The 15,951-nt window shown below is 49.1% G+C and overlaps 1 protein-coding gene across 3 annotated transcripts in view; it reads right to left on the bottom strand.

Moving 5' to 3' along the window:
• PRICKLE2 (prickle planar cell polarity protein 2) overlaps positions 1 to 15,951 on the bottom strand; it is a 103,487-nt gene that overhangs the window by 74,413 nt on the left and 13,123 nt on the right. The window lies entirely within an intron of this gene.

Below are 15,951 nucleotides of genomic sequence, written 5' to 3'. Positions count from 1 at the left end.
TAAGAGGAAAATGGAACAGCCCTTGTCTGTCTTTATCCCTCCATCCCATGAAGCTCCTCTGGTCTCTGCTGCTCACACCCAGATGAGAGCACTGTGCATCCTCTCAGAGCAGCAGTCCCCCACTGCAGGTGTCCCACCAACTCCAGCAGGAAGGGGACCGAGCCCTGACCCAGGGGATGCAGGTGGAGGCTGCTCGGTGGGGATGCTTCAGATAAACATCACATAAAACAGCTCGACCCCGATTCCTGTGCTTGTGTTTACCACCCACATACCATTTTATTAAGACATAATCTCAAGTAAGAATTGTTGCCATTGCTGAAGTTTATTTTAACATATGGCTAACCGAGACAAAGAAAAACATGTAAAATACATTTTAACGTGCTATTCCTGCCTAATGGTTTTTATAATTTTTTTTAATGCCCAATATATATTTATACATTCCAAACACTGGGGGGGATGTATGTTAAAAAATTATATCGGTCACATGGTGACTGCTAAATGAGAAAGGTACTGTGGTTCCTTTGTATTAGTCCAGAACCACTAGCACTGTTCTAATTTTCAATAGGCAAAAGGTAATTTGTGGTTTCATAAATTCTGTGCAAGACATCATAATTCTTACCTGGTTACGGCTGTCAGATGCTGATACACCACGGTGAGGGGTTTTTAAAACCAGAGATGCATGTCTCGTAAAAAGCCCAAGGCATTTAAAAGGCAGAAAAATTGTTTCAGGCCAGAAAAAGCCCAGTTCAAGTCCTGGTTGGGGTGAGCTGCTTTTGCTACGGTTCAGCAAGGTATTTAAACACGTGCCTAATACGAAGCCCAGGAGCAGGCTGTGCTGCCTTTGACAAACCACCCACGTGTGCGACTTCAGGCTCGTGATGTGCCATTGAATCACGGCCTCAGCACACCAACAACATGAACCCGTTTGCAGAATTGGCCTCTCTGGAGAGGTGCCCCCGAGCAGCAGGCTCTGCAATCCCACCCATGAGCAGGGGTTTCATGGGGTTTGGTTCCAGAAACCAGGACTGACCGGCCTCAGGCCAGCACAGCCAGAAAGGCAGCGACCTCGCAGGGCAGCCTGAGCTTCCCTCGACAAATCATATGGACTGCCATGACCCTCAGAGGCTCTGCAACTCATCCGTACAATGATTTATTGACTTAATCAAGGGTGGCAACAAGTCTTGTTCCTACCACGAAGCCATAAAAACATGGACACGCCAGGTGGAAGACAAGCTCCTGACGCATCAGCTACTACACCCCGGGGCTTTTTCCAGCTCCGGGTAGCAGGACTGGATGAAGTTACAGCAGAACACCCTGAACAGCCCCTGCTTTTCAGGCTTGGAGGTCCACGGCCCTAAATGCATTTATCCTCTTCTGAAAGCCCACTCTGCAGAATTTAATTGGATATATTCTAAAATGTCAGCTTTGTTTCTTCACCAATAAAGCAGAAAGCCACTCTCTCCCATGTTTATTTGAAATAGGGATTTAGCGGGTATTAAACGCGTCCCTCTCAGCTAAGGTTCCAGGCCAGGGTTTAAGTATCTGTGTTACGAGACGAATTGGAGTTTTAACTCGCAGTAAGCACATTCTAAAAATGGAATAAAGTAATCAAGTCCATGTGCAAATCTCTGCCCACCCGGTAACCCTCCTGACCCCAGCACAACCCACGCTCTGACCTGCACGGGACGTTCACCCCTGCCCACTGTATACAAGAATTAAAACAAGCCAAGAAAGCAAAGACGGAAAATACTCTCCAATTTTGTAGTTTTCAGCTGATTTCCCTCAAAAGAACAGAAGGGCAGAGCGACGGGGGATGAACTCGGAGCACTCAGAAAGGCTGCTCTGCACACTCGCAGCACTCTGTACGCATTATTTACATCTCCGCTCGCATCCTGTTTTGATGCAAATCTCAGCGTACTTCACCCCATCTGCAAAACCAGCAAATTCCTGCAGATCTGGCAAAAACACTTAGGCCTCTGCTTAGCTTCGAGGCCAGAAGTTGCTCAATGGGGCCATTCATGGGCCCTGCAGGGGCTTCGGTGCTTCCCACACCCAGGGGTGCTGAGCTCTGTGCCTGGATGTACCCCTGAACTGCTGGCACTACCCAGCCAAGCAGATATTTTCACCTACATGCCCTTTGGCTTTCTCTCTCCCTTTGTGCTGCATGTTGACACAATGGCAAAAAGAAGAAAACCATGAAGGACACCAAGTTCTTGATTTGTTTCGAGCTGGTTGCCTGAAGGCAGCGGTGGCTCAGCACAAATAACAAGCAGCAGAGGATGGCATCACCCATCCCATAGGGAACAATGCTCCTAAAGTAGCAGTATTCCTGGAAAACACTTGAGATTAGCCCCGTGCCAGTCACGGGGTTATCATTTTATGATGTGTCTGGTTTCTTTTTTTTTTTTTTTTTTTTTTTTTTTTTTTAATAAGAGAAAAAGAACCATAACTTTTTACGTTCGGTGAATTGAACTCCTTATAATTAGGGTTGCTGGTTTCCACGGCAACGAGGATCCAGCTCCGTTTTATGGGAAATACAAAAAGAATAGCTACGCTCCAGCTGTCAGTGTGGTCCGGGCACCGCGAGCCAGCAAGGGGACAGTGCCCAGGATATGGCAGCGCTCACGGCAGCCCCGCTCTGCTCCTGGCATCACCATGCTGGAGGAGATGTGTGCACCAAAAAGCCATGCTTTTGGCCAAATTCATAGTAAGAAGTGGAGATTGTGACTTTTCTATCCTCCCTGCTGGAACCCAGGGACACCACCAGACCTTCTCATTTTGGAAGAGCCGCATCGCCCCCGCCCTTCCTCAAGGGCTCCACGAGCTCCTCTGCGATGACTTCACCTATAATAACAACTTCCAGGGTTTTGCGGACTTCAGAGGAAAATAAAATCCAGTTATTTTTTTTTTCCCTTTATAGCACTCTTATTTTAAGAATTTGATGTGGGTGTAAAAGAAAAAGACACACCTATCAGAGCTGGAATAGAGCGCTGGGCATGGTGCAACTCCAGCAAGCAGGAAAGTGAATCACACGAGTACCTGCACCGACTTTCCCAGGTAGTAATTCACCTGGGCCAGGCTTCCGTAACAGATGTTGCCTTATATATGTAACTTTGTGTTGTTTTTTTTTCAGATATGTGAGAAAAAAAAAAACAAACAATATAATATTCCTTATCAGCAGGCCAGCACTGCTCTGCACACATCTGTAATGCTGAAGACAAACATGGGCGAAAAATAAAACAGGAGATGCAGGAACTGACCAGCGCCATGAAGCAGCACTGCAGGCCTCAGTTTGGGGAGAAAAAGGAGGATTTTACACAAAATGTGTCATAACAGACATGGACTCAGTGTTGCTTACAGTCCACCATGAAGTCTGCGCAGGCCACGTGCAGAAGATCGATGCCAGCATCGACTTTCCCCATCGGTTTGCGGCAGATAACGCCGCCGCCCTTCGCGCCTGATTTGATTCCACAAATCAATAGTGAATGCTTAAGAACGGAGCTGGCTGGAAAAGGCTTTGTTTGCAAATTTCCATGGGGAGAAAGGGAATTTTCTGTTATAATTTCAACGCTGGCTTCTCAAACGAGCAAGCCCCCTTTAAACCAAAGCTGAGCACCTGAAAGGCTGAGATAACCGAAGGTTAACAAGTCTCTTCTGAAAATTTGGAGCTGATTATTTCCTGGGGGACTTCTCCCTCTCTCCCTGCTTCTGGCAACCCAGTGCCAAAGCCTGGCATGGGCAGGAGCCCCTGGCTGGACCTCATGCACCCAGTGTAGGCTGGAGGCAGCTCCCGGCCTCTGCCTGTCCCTGGAGCTGGGGAGAGAGATCATTTCCAGCTGAAGTGCAAGAGACTCACTCAGCTCCATCATGTACCAGCACCAGATGTCAGGCCAGGGCTGTTTATGCAGCCAAAAAGCCCGCTTACATCCGCAAACTATCAGTGCTGATAGCATCTCTCTCAAACACAACAACTATCTGCACAGCGCTGGAACATCACTTGTGCCCCTCTGCTGAAGAACGCCTGCAATTTTTAAATCCTTTCCAGGAAAAAAACTTATTTTTTCACTTTACTTCCAACCAACTTTTTTCTTTTTTTTTTTTTTTTTCCTATCATTGCGTTGACTAGGAATCTTAATTACAGATATACTGATGAGGGGTCAATTCAGTTGCAGCAAAAAAGCTACCACCACTACAGTACATTGCTACACACCAAACTAAAAGGGCACAGATAGGACCTGCCCGAAGTGCCACGAGCCAGGGGGGGTCTCCCACTCTCATTCCTCAGCTTCCCCACTTGCATGCAGAGGATGGTTGGACTTGCTGAAGGAAGCCAAGCAAGTCCAAAGCCAACAAAATGAGGTGGTGCCCACCCAGAGGCACTGATGCTGGAGATGCCAAAAGCAAGCACGGATTTAAAGGCAGAATGGGCAGCTCACGGGACAGCAAGGCACCTGGGGTTACCAAACACCTAAAATCACGCCTGGCTTTGAAAGTCCGTGAGCTGCATGCAGCTCCTCTGGGTGTGGGAGAGTCACACAGCCCTTCTGGCTGCTCCCCTCTGCACGGTGCTGCCGCCAACCGCACCGCTTACCTGACTCACCTGCCCTGCTCCCAGCTTACGCACAGCTCCCTGTTCCAAGAACAAGAGCACTTCACAAGGCACAAAATTGCTGTTTGTTTCTCTGGTCTTTTAAACAAGAGCTTCAGTAGGAAGAACAGGAAGCCTACATTGGAGGAGTCATTCCCGGGGACCCGACAGACCTGTTTCTTCTCCCCCGAGCTCTAGCAGGTTGCAAGCACTGAGGAAGTTTTGCCAAGGAAGTTTTTCAGCCTAAGCCTAACATCAAATAAAGCCTAAATTCATGAGACACTCTTAAGTGAACCCAGCAGGGACATAACGTGGCGTGAGGCATTTGCAAAATTCACTTTGGAAACGCGCAGAGGTACTCACGAAGACATCCACCCCAATCCAAGTGATTTATATTTTTCACAAGTGAGCAGTTTGCTTACTAGGAAAGAGACAAGTTTAATTTTTAATTCGATTTCCATCAAAACAGTATTTTCTTGTTGCTATGATGGCTAAGGGGAAAACCTCTTGCCTCCAGGACAAGCAGTTAATGGGACTGCTGCGTGTCCCCCAGAAGCAGGGGCTTGGGGAAGGAACGCGGCCACGTGCATCACCGTTGGCTCTCCGTATCTGCTTTGATGGGGATTTTTTAAAAGGCTACGGTGAAGCCAAGGACTAGGGAGCCTTTAGGGAGCTGGGGAAATATCTACAGACCACGGGAGCCTCATATGGATGGAGCCCTGGGGAAGCTTCCCAGGGTTTCACACCAGGCTGCGTGTCCCCATACCCGCTCGGCGCACCTCTGATCCGAGATGCACAGTGCCGGGGGAGAAAAGGACATCTGCTGACCATCAGCAGATATGGCAGGAGTCGAACAGCAATAACAGAACGGGCTGAAACCCATAACCGCTTCTTCTCCTTGCGCTCCTCCTCCACGGCGACCAGCCTCACAATGCTCAAGAAGTGCCCCGATGAATAAATATCTTCTTTTCCTTAGCAACAGTTAGCAACGGAGTCAAGCTTTTTTTTTTTTTTTTCCCTTGCTCAAAAGAAACACATCTCGAGCTAACACAGATGATTTAAACGGCAATAAATATAGGACGTGGGTGTAATCAAAATCACCGAAATGCAAATCGCACTTTTTAGCCTGGGTTATTTTAAAGCAGGAGTAGAGCTGCCAATGATCTGTAGAAACAGAGCAGAGAGGGCTAGGGGGGTAAGGAAAAACGCTGCAACATTTCTGGGAGGACAGGAAGATGCCGTCCAAGCAAAACCCAGCCCGGGAACAGCGATAAGATCGCTGATATTTGTCGTCAGCCTTTAGTACAACTTGTGTTGCTGCAACAGATTTCTCTGTCTACAAACTGCAGAGGTCTGAGATAGTCAAAAATCTGTTAAATGCATAACCCCGGCGCACAGAAAACGTATTCTTTTCACAGCTCTATTCCTTTAACAGTTCATTTAAGACGTCTGCCTTGCATTTTTCCATTTGGTGTTGGGAAAATGTTTTCTTTCACCTGGCGTAGAGCCCGATTCAACAGAAAAAGAAAGCCCTTCCCGTTTCCATGGGGCCCTGCAGTATAAGGCACTGGACTAACTTTACCCCGAGCTGGGCACCTTCCGGCTCTGTTCCCAGGTATTTTGTGCCCTGCCCTTCTGCCAGGGCTCTTCCCCCCTTGCCATTTAGAGGTTCATTTCATCTTTTGATGGATTGCTTCATCCTTTGATGGATCACATCTCCCGTTCCTGATGCTGTCAGACAGAGAAATCCCATTGCAGCTTGCTCCCGACACTTCCCACAGACACAGAATGGTTTGGAGATTTAAATGAAACCTCACTGCTCCTTCAAGACCAATAGCATTACTTGCAAAACAAAACCATGGAGTGGTCAATTAAAACACAAATTTTGGTCTTAAACGTAGCTCTTTGCACAAACTGCCCTCCCCAGCCGTGTTCCCATAACCTTGTCCCCTAAAGTACCATTTCATAGTAGACGACCCTTTTCTTTAATTCTCTGATGGTTATAAAGACCACCTCACCGCCATGCTGCCTGCAGAGATCCACAGCAGCCTGATGTCATCTGATTTGGCATGGACCCATGCTGCCCATCACAGATTTGGATGGTGACTGTGGTCACCAGCTTGGATCTTGGGGCAAAAACCTTTGTGTTTATAACACCACATTTCCCTTTCCTTTTTTTTTTAAAAAAAAAAAAACCCTCCCATCACATGCCAAGCCAGAGCACTGATAACACATTGCTAGAGGGAAATGTTTGAGGGAAACAGAAAAACCTGGCAATTCGATGGGGAGAAGACGCTCTGCAGGACACCTGGCTCCCAGGGCTGCGCGTGGGATGGTGAGGGAGATGGTAATGGAGCCGGGCAGCCCTGGTGTACTGAGCCTTTATTTCTCTAGAGACCCTGAGAGATAACAGCATTTGGTTTCTGCTCTCTGAGTTTTTCAGGATAAAAGATTGTTTCAATTTTATTTAATTTTTTTTTAAATTGAAGCTTGAGATTGCAGAAGGCAGCTCCATAGCTACAGACGCCCAGCTCCCCTGGCTGAGACTGGATAATGACACAACCCCTTCCCTACCCTGCTTTATTCCAATAAGGGAAATATATCCGGTGCTTCTGTCTAAATAGCTGCCAGCTTCAGAGGAGGAGAAGTCCTTGACAGATGCTGTGATTAACGGGAGGCTGATCCCCATCGCAGCCACGGTCAGGACAGCCGGCTGCAATGCCTGCTGCGGGGCCACACAGACAGATTCACAGCTGAAACGATTCGGGAGGAGGGTGTCAGGCAGCACTGACCAAGAATCAGGCTGCTTTATGTTTATCTGTAATATGTAGATATTTAAATCCCTAAGCCTGAAGTAAAATAATTTAGAAGCTCCAACTATAAAAGATCAGCTCCCAAATCCTCCTCGCTTTTCAATCCTAGTCTCTGACACATTATACTCTTTCTGCATTTAATGTGCCCTTAAGGTGGGGATTAGGTAGGCATTTGATTATGTCTTTTATGTTTATAGCGATTCATTTCCAAACCTTTACTAACTTTAATTAAATGCTACATTTTCACTGCCTCGTCCTGAGTTGAGAGAGAGCAGGAGAGAAAAATCTGTCCTCAAACAGAATTTACATTTCTAAAGCACCTTTTTCTGTGCAAGCACCTTGGGGCTACTGCATGAAATCGTTCTGAGCTGCCTTAAGATGTATCGGTGCAGACATCAAAGCAGCTCTAATACCAAGACTCGCACAGACCCACAGACATCTGAGATCACTACATTCGCAAGCAAGAAAAGACCTAAACCAGCTCCTGCCAAAACCAACCATCGATCCCCTCAAAAGGCGGCCACGGGGAGAAGAAGAAGAGTCAAGCTCCAGCAGCACTGACCTTCACCTTGGAGGAAGGGGCAAGGGATCAAAGGGCATGGCAGTCTGCACTGCACTCAGCCCAGCCCCACACCCTATTTCCGAGCCCTGCTATCCATGAGAGGAGGCATAATCATGCCCCCTTGGGACCCGACGGGTGCTGGGTGACCCCAACAAGGAGACTCAGCACAAGGGAACTCGTCTGAATGAGGTCCAGAGCTGAGAAAGACCACGCCACCTCAAAGACAACGTTCCTCGAACACTGATGCTCCTAGTGGTTGGAAATTTTCATGCCATTTGTCTAAAACCTCTTTTTTGATTGCTCTCTTAGGTTTGCTTGCAGTCATGGTCACCCCACCCTTGGATCAATGCAAGGCCAAGCGGGGTCACGCATTATTTCACACAAGGCACACTCCGAACTCTCTTCCTTCAGCATTTAGGAGCAGGGAGATTGGATTCAAAGCCAAATTTTTAATTACAGGTGGGAAATCAGGATTTTGTCCCATTTTGAAATCTGGGTGCAGCAGAATGCAGATCAAAACCCCCCAGACCTGGTAAGATTAGCTGAGCTCGGCAGCTTTGCCTTTTGGGGCCAAGACATAAGAATGACATCAAATTTTTATCAGCTAAGAAATTCAAGCCTAACTTGAACACCACGACATCTCTGCAGCCCATCGGAATACATTCACACTGCGCAAGGAGAATACTAAAAAGGTTTAGTGAAAATCTCGCAGGTCGGGTAGCTCCAAGGTTGAAGCTGCAAACAACTCTTCACAGAGATGCACGAAATGCTGAATCCGTAGCAAGATCCCTGTTTGTTCTGCTCTCGTGCAACTCCCTGTGTATCCCTTAAATGATATAAAGGGGTTCAGTCTCCAGCAATGCTGCACCTCACTCCCCGTCTCCCCATCCTGTGCGCTTCAGGGTGGCAAAAGGAGGCAAGGTCTCTGTAGCTGTGGACAGTGCATGAAATCCACCCAAGCTGACGCATCACCCCAAGCCATCACAGCCTGCTGTAAGTCACCCAAACAGCTTTGGGGGTGATTTAAATCATTGATAAGCCTTGTGCTCACCCTCTGGGCTGGGCTGAAATTTCACCCTTTGGGTTACCATGGTTAGAAACACAGCAAGTGCACGTACCGTCCCCGGGTTGCAAGCTCATCCACTGCTCACATCAAAATGGCTCAGCTTTTCCTGGCTTGCACAAAGGCATTTCCCAGCGAGAACCACCATCAGGGCGAATTTTGGCCTTCTAGCTGCAGTTCTTGCCATTTGAGAGCATTAAGAAGATGTAAAGCTGTATTTTACCTTGCTGAGAGCGCCTGGAAAAGGCCAAATATTTTTTATTCGAAGGCTGTCATCACTGGTCTCACATTGGAGATCACAAGCCAGGTCCCTGGGAAACTTAGGGCACGTCTCCCAGTGACTTCCCCAGGGCCAGGACTTCACCCAAGCCTGGAAGACTCCAGGCCAAAAAGAAAGCTTAGACAGTCACTGCGTGCACTCGGAGGGAGTGGCTGGAGGAAAAGCCAGCGTTTAACAGCGCTAGCAGCCCTGCAAAATTTTACAATACACAACCCTCACGTTAGAAAATCCATTTCTTTCTTCATAAAATATATGGGGCCTTTCCACAAGCTCCTTTTATTGGTCCATTTGGCTACTTGTTCCTTTTATGAACTGCTCGAGTTCCAGCATCAGCTGGAAAAGTCCAGGAGGCAGCCGGGCTAAAGCAAAATGATGTGCTAGGCACTGGTAAAAGCATCCCTGCTACCAGGATTTGGGCACCACATGCAAAAGCGCAGGCGAGAAAAGGCAGCAGAAAGGGCAGCTGGGTTTCATCACCTGAAAGGAAGCACACAGCGTCTCCTTAACCTATTTCTCCTTACTGTCTGCAAGGTCCTGGAGGTGCAATGTTGTTGCGAATACCCCAAGCCACAGCGCCTCTCACCTCAGTGCGAAATCCCCTCGGCAGCAAACAAGTGGTTAAGGCCGGGGATATTTTTTACCAGCCTCCCATAGCTCTTCCATGGGGGTCCTTTAATGGCTACAGTTAAACAGCAATCTCGCATGGAGGTCCACACGCTAACATAACAACATATTTTAACTGTGTATTTAAGCAGTTTCATTTCTATTGACATTGGCTAAGGTGAGCCCTACGGCTCGAAGGTCTCTCGCACGACGCTGGGCTGCCCACGAGCACAGCCGTTCCGACTGCACGCTGCCAAATCTGCTCCGACGACGAAAAGCTCCTGCAAAACATGCCACAACCCTCATTTCTCAGCAAACTGGCTGCCTGAAGCCCTCGGGGTACCCAGCAGGGTGCTTCACAGCATGGTCAGTCCTGGATAATGACACGTAAAACCTGCAAGGTGGGAAAAGCCAAGCGGCACGGGCAGAAATGTGCAGTAAACCGAGCTCTCATGTGCCTGGCTCCATGCGTCTGCCCCCCACCAGGGCACACACAGGGGTCCCGCAGTGCTGGCCATGCTGTTGCACCCTGCTTCTGCTCTTTGTCCCAGTGCTAGGGCTGCGAGAGGAAATTCCCAGTGCTTCCCAGCCCTGTGCAGGGACATGCAACTGGTGGGACTGGACGTGCCAGGCTGATCACCTGGCTCCAAATCTCAAGATGTGGGAATTGCCCTAACGGGTCCAACCACCGTGTCCCAGAGCCCCACGGCAGCAAGACCTCCGGCAATGCTGCCTGTGGGCAATTATCTGGGCTCATCAACATCACCGCGCCTCCGCACCGGTGAGAAAGTGATCTACAGCATGCAGGGCAGCCTGTACCCTGGAATTTGTCATGCACATTACACTGCACCGAGGTCTTGCAAAATAACAACACAAGGGTGAAAACCGTGTGCAACAACCCCTCCGAGATCCTGCTGCAGTCCTCTGACAGGGTCTGCTGCCCTCCCGGACAGCAGGGTCTATTGAAAAATCCTTACTACTGTAATCTTAGATTACTCCATGACATCCAAATCTTAATTAGCGCCTGTTATAAGGCCCCTGCAACATTTCCATGTGTCTCTGATCTTCACATTCCATAGACACCCAGCAGCAAAATCCACCTGGCTTTGTATTTTGCATAAAGCGGTTATCTTCAGTCGCACGCCCTTTCACTCTACTGGCTGGCAGGACCCCAAAATGCCCACACCCCTAGTGCAGTACAGAAATGCTTTGGGACATTTTGGGAAAGCCTCATGCACCAGCAACTCCCACCCCAACCACTGGGACATCCAGCTCTGCCACCTTGTGTAGCCATGGAACTGCTACCCCCTCCATCCACCAAACACACTGCTTCAACCTTCCTTAAATCACTGAAAATTGCCATGGGGAGATGAAAACCATCTCAAGGACTTTTCCACCAGCTCCATGCTGTCAGGAGCGAGACCACAGCACTGCGAGCTCCGCACCAACCCAGCACCAGGCTGAGCACTACTCGGCACAAAGTGCACTTCAACTTCAGCCACGACCACTTCAGTTTTATATTATGTGCTAGGATTATTTTTTATATATATGCCACCCTATGCTTTTTTATATGCACATATATATGGGCAAACACACACAGAGTATTTAATTTCTGCAAAACATCGTGTGAGCCCCGTGGTTTTCTCCTTCAGGCAGACAGCCTCCCAGCTCGACGATGCCGAGTGCCCTCTGCTGTACACGAAGACAAATGCCTCTTTGTTTAAAGAGATTAGTAGTGTTTAAAATAGGTATAACTTTACTTTGGACAAAATATTTATGAAAATTACACGTGAGCACTTCCAGCGTGACACACGGGGCTAATGCCACAAGACTTCTGCTGGCAGGCACTGAAAGACTCGTGTCTCCTACAGATTGCATCGGCAGAAAGTAAATAGTCTGCGCTCAACTGCGTGGTCTATGGTTTGAAAATGTTTTATTTATACATTTGAAAATAGCGCAGAACAAACAATATAGCTTTATTATTCAGGCATTTATCAGATAGCCTTCACACCCCAGTGAGTCCCACACCTATTAGAGGTACAAGCTGGAACTATCAAATGGAAACGTGAGATCATTTTTCTTTTGTAAAACATCATTGTTCCTGCTACTGGAAGGAAAGATAATATTAAAACATATTCAAATATATGTATTCAAAACCTCTACATCTTGTAATAAATTATGCACTCGATATTAAAAATCTGAGCTACACCGCACATACCTGGCTTAGGAATATTAACTTTTATCGCCTTCTCACTTCCCAGCCCTCCTCAAACCTGACATTTAAAGGGTCTGCACAACCAGCACATGGCCTTATTAAATCTGTTTTCAGATTTAATAAGGCACGGACACGGATTCATGATGAATGTTACCATTTGTTTGGCACGGGAGAAGGGAAAGCCGCTCAACCTCGCCGCCCTCCACCTGCCTCTTCTTCACACGCCGGGTAGCCTTGAGCAAAAACTGACTCCTGCTGGGTTGTGGGGTTTGTAAAATCAGGAATTAAAGCCGCACAGCACCCAGAAATCCTGGTTACCTGCCTGTGCTGGCGATGCCTTCTGCTGGGAACAGCCCGAGACTGAGGACAGCCCCGCGCACGGCCCTGCTGGGCCACCCGTGGGCGCAGCTCCCACCCTCGGGGCCCGCGGGCACTCCCACGCAGCCGCCCCGTCCCGGCCGGCCCTACACGGCCACACCGGCACAACGGGTTCCCGTGACTCACCCCAAACCCTCTCCATTCCCAACACTCATGCTCGCTTCCCAGCTCACGTTTCCTAGAAGCAGCAGCGCCCTGAGACCAAGACTCCTCTTATAAGCGTGCCCGGATGAAGCCGATCACGAATATATATATATTTTTCAATGAACTCATTTATCAATATTTTTCCCCAACCAAAAGTTGGAATTTTTTTACAACTTTTCATCTTGCTAGCCTAAGTGATTCTCGTCCCAGTTTCCCTATCTTGGTTGGAGGCCAAGCATCGCTGGCTGAGCCAGAGGGAGTATAAAAGCATCTTTCTAAGACACTATAAAAAGGAAGAATCGGATCCTGGCAGCCCATTCACTATCCTGCCTTGGGTATTTAAGGATCAAACATGCATTTGTAAGCTGACAGAAGGTAAGAGGTGGCTTTGAGACTTCATGGCGTCTAAAGAACCCTCTGAAAACAGCTTTTTACTAGCCAGGCAGCACAAGAGAAAACAAGGAGCAGCAGCACATCCCCAGGGACAGCAGGGCTGCCGGCCACTGCTGCTGGCACATGGGCATGCCGCGCTCACGCTGCTGCTCCGCTTGCAAAGCAAACAGCTGAAGGCAAGGAAATGGGAACCACCCAGGACACTCTGGGGAGGTTTCCTATGGTTACTGCTGCCATGGAAATATTTTTTTGTTGTTGGCTCGATCTAAATAATATCTGGCTCCTCAGCTGCAGTGCGCTTCTCGCGAGGTCAGCTTGACGCTTGGATGGCGCGTAGGAGGGGAGCGCCTTACACACACAAGTCCCTCGTGTGCCACGAGGGATGGACACAGTGCAACGAGAGCCGCTGGCACCAACACCCCAACACCAAGGGGTGACTGCAGGGAGCAGGATCCTTCCCTGAGCTGGCACAGCTGCCTGAAGCTTCACCCTGCTGGCGAGGCGGAGGGCGCTCAGCCCCACCATTGGTCTCACACCCAAGTTGCTCCGGGTTTTCCTGCCCGGCTCCCCGAGGCCGATGGCTTGGTTTCAAGGAGAAGAGGAGGAGGAACCAAAATGGGGAGGGAGGGAGAAAGACATCTTTTACTAATTGCTCCCAGCTGCGGCCAAGCAGCTCCCATTTCGGCTGCCAGGAGCTGCAGCCGGCAGGGAGCAGGCGCACCCGCTCTGCCTGCGCAGCGAAGGGCTCGGGAGCAGGAGGAACCCCTCGTGGGGACTCTCCTCCATCCGCAGGCTCTGCATAGGGATTTCAGTAATTATATTTATACACTCTCCTTATCAGCGAGAGCAGCCATTATGCCTTTTATCATCGCGGCAGCAGCATCTGCACAAGGGCAACTGATAGGGGATGAAATATTTGCTGCAATGGCTGAGTACAAAGTGCCTCCCTCCGCGCTAAGAATAATAATTGCAATACTTAGTGCTTGAAGTGTTAAGCCCTGCCATCAAGGCCCTTTGGAGAGCCACACACGGGGGAAGGAACAGCCTCTCCAGTGGCAGAAAGCAGCCTGAATTTTGTATGATCCTCTTGGACCAGTGCTGGCCTCAGCCCTATTTTGGTGAAGCTGAGCAAAGCTCTGGCTGTCGGCTGCCTCGGGGCTGTGCACACCCAGAGCCCACGAGATAAAGGCTCTCTGCAACACCAGCCTTGCTGACGAGGTTTACCCCCAAATTAGTTTTCCTCACATCGGCCGATTCTGCTTAATGTTCCAAATTCCTCCAACATTAGATAGTGACCACAGAGCAGAAAGATGTGGCACACGCGGGGAAAGAGTCCCCAGCCTGGCCTTCCAGCCTAGGAGATTATTCATCGGAGAAAAAGTAAATATCCAAACGAGCATCGTGAACGGCAAAACCATCTGCCAAAGAGCTGAGCTGATGCTATCTGCCGTCCTTAAGCTCGGTGATATACTTACAAGCCAGACAATGAAAACGCAATTGATTATTTGAAGAGTGACTCACTGGTGTAATAAGGATGGATTACTGAGGCGGAGGTGGGGGGGAGTGGAGAAAGTCTTTGAAAAAAAATAAAGGCCAGCAGATTGACTTTTTAAAGGCAAACAGAAAGGGAACAAAACCCAAGGGCAACTCTCGAAAGGGCTGAACAGCCCTCCACGGGGGAGAGCAACAAAGAGGAGGGCAGTGCTCTGCGGGCGCCAGCCCCATAGCTGCAGCCTGAGCTGAGCATCTCGGTCACCAGCCCCCGTGCTCCCCGCCCAGGTCTTTCCCAATTGGTGGCCAGAGGTTTTTTTCTCTCTCACGACATGCTGCACTTGTGATAAAGGCCTGTTGCAACCCCTCTATTAAAAGAGTAGGAGGCTTCCCTCCCTGCAAAACAGCCTGCTGGGCACGTGCCGCACGCCCTGTGTGGGTGATCGCAGCCGCACGTGGGGTCCCTCTGGTGCTCCCCACACTGTGACCCTCAATATGGGAAGCCAGGGACACATCCTGGGGGGAGAGCAGACAGGGCAGAGGCTGCAGCAGGGCAGAAAAGGACAGTAAGGGGATGGGGACCACTGGACCGAGTGACCATTCACCCCTCACCCCCCTCCTCCTTGCACCAGCCTGGCAGAGGCTTCAGTGAGCGATGTAAGGCATTAGCTCAGCATGGGGGGCTGCACGGGGACTGTGGGACCCTCCCCACCCAGCCGTGACAAGCTGTTAAATCAGCTCACCGCCTCCCACTAAATCACGCCTGACACGGCACCCGAATTCACAACCGCAGCCTCCAGCACTGACAGCTGTCTGCTTGGAGGAAATCCCTCGTGCAAGCCAATCTACCCTGCCCCTGCATTTTGCAAGGTCCGTCTCAGGCAATTTCATCCAGAAAGGCTCCGTGAGGGAAACGTGCTTGCTGGTGAAAATCAGCTCAGCTCCACGGCTGAGGGTTGGACCCAGGCACTGAGAAAGCGCTGGCTGCTGTGCTGCTGCCTTCAGGATGGCAAACACATTCACACTCGCACCAGGCAGGTAACATTGCACTCTTTGCATGCTGAGATGCAGCTCTAGTCAGTTTTTCCAAAAACTCAATAAACAAAAAAATAAATTAAAAAAAAAAAATCTTTTACATGTATGGGTTTAGTCTAGGAATAAAATATCAGGTAAAATCAGAGTTCACTGTTTTTCCTCTCTGCCCCCTCACTCATCTGGTACATTCAACAGTCACCAAGAAAACAGAATAAACCCCAAAACCTAAACCCACATCAGATTATTGGTGGTTTTTCAGCTCCTTTACAAAACTAGAATTGCAAAAGGATGCTTCAAAACACACAGAAAACACGGGTCTTTTTCTAGGAGAAACTTGGCTTTTTGGGCTTCATGAGGCCACCCGCAGCAACTCCAGTTACACCAGC

Source organism: Aythya ferina, assembly GCF_964211825.1.
Source record: "Aythya ferina genome assembly, chromosome: 10".
Lineage (NCBI taxonomy): Eukaryota > Metazoa > Chordata > Aves > Anseriformes > Anatidae > Aythya > Aythya ferina.
This window is presented reverse-complemented; position numbering and strand designations above follow the sequence as displayed.